At 41.5% G+C, this 3257-nt stretch overlaps 1 pseudogene; it reads right to left on the reverse strand.

Moving 5' to 3' along the window:
- Positions 1 to 1528: 1528 nt before the first annotated feature.
- On the reverse strand, positions 1529 to 2015 carry LOC101566611 (annotated as a pseudogene).
- Positions 2016 to 3257: the final 1242 nt, after the last annotated feature.

Here is a 3257-nt window from a genome sequence, read left to right on the forward strand (position 1 = left end):
CAGAAGCTCCACCCTGATGACCTAATTTAATTCTAATCTCCTTCCGAAGTCCCCATCTCTAAACACCCTGATGGTTTAGGTTTCTACTCTCTTAATATCTCATAATGGAACTTAAGGTTTTCCACAAGAACCCTTGGGAGACACATTTAAATAAGAGTAGGCACCTACTATGGCAGAGTATCTTTCGCATTCAGCATGTTCTTAACAGCTTTTCTGTATTTCTAAGCTCCGCATAGTCAAGTATAGTCTTTCTAGAGGAGAAATCTGACTAGATTTCTAGGAGCATCTAGGAGCATCTCTGACTAGGAGCATCTCTGACTCTGCCATTTGGCTCAGAGATTGACACTGGCCAGCTTCAATCAGCCAAGATGATTATCTCTTGCTCCTTAGTACTGTGAGCTAGCTTAGCCAGGCAAAAACAGAATGGACATTTTTCTTAACAGCACATGGCACTTTCTCCAAAACAGAACACATACTAGCTCATAAAACATGCATAAGTAAATATGAAACAACTGAAATTTTCCCATGCATATTAGCAGATCATTGAGCAATAAAATTGGAAATCAATGGCAAAAGTAGCTAGGCCTTAAATTTAAGCTAACTCATTTTCTAGGCACTTATTTATTGATCACTCACCATATGCCATTGTTCTAGGTATATGAAAGTACTCAGGTATATAGACATAGAAGATACAGTCACTCCTCTTGTAGAGCTCACGTTATAGACAAGGAGAGGATATTGCCAATGTATTCCATGAGTAATAAGGCAGAGTAACCACAAAGTGCTGGGAGAGCCCAAGGAGAGATGCACAGTGCAGCTTGGGGTGAAGGAAAGCCTCCCCAAGGAGGTGGTCCCTCATCCAAGCTGTAAGAGGCCTCAAGAGTCTATCTAAAGTTAGTGCAAGGAGATGCAATGTGTTTGTTTTCTAGAACTTCTATAACAAAAGGCCACAGAGTTAGTATGTGAAACCACAGAAATTTATTTTCTCAGTTCTGAGGCTGGAAGTCCAAAGTCAAGCCGCTGGCAGGTTTTGTTCCCGCCGGGTTTCTCTCCTTCTCTCACAGGTGCCTACCTTCTTGCTGTGTCTTCGCATGACTTTTCGTTCACACACACACAGGTCCCTAATGTCTTTTCTTCTTGTAATGATCTCTATCGTATTGGGCTAGGACCCTCACTTTCATGAATTCATGGAACCTTAATTATTTCTTTAAAGGCCCTATCTCCACATATGATCACATTGTGGGACATGATTTCAATATGTAAATTGGGTGGGAGAAACAATTCAATCCATTACAAGTAATGGTCCAGCAAAAGCTCAGAAATGGGAGGAAACACTGAATCTAACGTGTACTGTAATTGCTGTTGTTGTTTTGCCTGCCAAAATCTCTACTCCCCAGACATCCCGGCTTTTTGAGTTTGCACCCTTATTTCACTTTCTTTTTTTTTTTTTTTTTTGAAAGGAAAAAGTATGTAAGTTTATTTTACCTAGTTGGGTGAAAAATAAATTTGAGAGAAAGTAAGATAAAATTTAACATGGTCTCATACGCCCTGAAGGAGGTGGTGCCCGATTTGGAGGGGTAATCGCTATGTCCAAGTAATCGCCTATTTGGAACTTCTGTGACTGCAGTCATGGAATCATCCGTCCCCTTTCTGCCAGACATGGTGCTGCCAATCTCCTTAGCTCGATAGCCAGGTCTTTTAAGATCCACGAAAACAATTGCAAAATTGAAGTGTGTGCCCTTCTTTCTAGCTTCTGAGTAGACTTCTTTTACTAAGCTAGTTACTTCTTTCAAAGTTGCATCCATTCAGGTGTAGATCTGCAGCTCGCTGGACGGGCCATTGCAGAGGGAGAACTCGTCCATACGGTGGTGCCGACCCTTGGTGGTGGTGAAGACCCGGGGCAGCAGCGGACATGTCTTCTCGCGGTCAATTGGCTTCTCTGGCTCTTTCTTAATTTCCTCCTGAGTAACGTGCGACTCCACCGCCATCTTCTTACTTCTGCCCGCCAGACACTCGCCCTCCTTATTTCACTTTCTTGAAATAAAAAAATAACCTTGAGGGCTAAGGAGATAGATCAGTGGCTTAAGTGCCTGCCTGGCAAGCACAAGGTCCTGAGTTCAATCCCCAGTGCAAAAAAAAAAAAAAAAAAAAGACACTTACCCTGAACTCCATCCCCAGCTCTTCTTCCTCTTTCTTTCTTTTTTCTTTCCTTCTTCCTTTTGTCTTTCTGTCTGTCTGTCTGTCTGTCTGTCTGTCTGTCTGTCTGTCTGTCTTTCTGTGTGTCTTTCTTTCTACCTGTTTTCCTTCTTTCTCTCTCTCTTTCTTTCAGGGTCTCACTAAATTGCCTGGGCTAGATTCAAATGTCCCATCCCTCTTGCCTCAGGCTCGAGCGCTGCAATTTCAGGCCTGTGTCACCACACTCAGCTCATAGAAATATTTGGTGAGGTTTTTAAAAAAAAAAATAAAAATGCATCCAAGAAAACTTAAAGTCACTGGGGCAAATACCGTTGACTAAACACCAAGGTTTGTAAAATATCAACATCTTTAAAGTCTTTTGAAGTACAGTGGCCCCTCGATTGTGTGATCTTGTTACGGGGAAGCAGCCGCTGAGGCCTGACTACACTTCCCAGCCGTCCCTTTATCCAGATGTGGGCTCTGCAACCCCTTCAGGCCAATCACATGGACACCACGGGGCTCCATACCTACCCACTGAATGGAGAGGATCACACTACTCTAGAGCAGAAGGACAATAAGCTGGCAGAATCCTGGTCCCAGTATGTCTTCACAACATGAAGTAAGCAAAACTACACGTCTCGTGTTAAGTTACTGAGATTTCAGGACTTTTCCTTTATAACTACTTGCCTTTCCTTAACTAATATAATCATTGTAATCCTGATTTCTTTTTAAAATTTTTCACATATTTCTTTGTAGTTCTTATCTGCATGCATTTATTTTTACATATTTGTGATTATAGTACAGAGACTATTTTAATCCTTTTCAACATGCAGCTTTATTAAAACAGCTTCCACGTCCAGTATTATCTTCATAGTTATCATTTTCAGTGGCTACATATTTCACTGAACAGAAACATGTCTCCAATTGTTGAACATTTGGTTATTTCCAATTATTTTGGTCTCAAGAGAAAGAAGAAATTCCAGCATTGGGTTCTCTGCAATAAAGGAGGCAAAGGGGCCCATTATCAAACAGCCTTGCAGTAACCAAATATATACAGAGCATTCTGGGTATCATTGTAACTC

This window comes from Octodon degus, unplaced genomic scaffold (assembly GCF_000260255.1).
Source record: "Octodon degus isolate 3935 unplaced genomic scaffold, OctDeg1.0 scaffold00010, whole genome shotgun sequence".
Classification (NCBI taxonomy): domain Eukaryota; kingdom Metazoa; phylum Chordata; class Mammalia; order Rodentia; family Octodontidae; genus Octodon; species Octodon degus.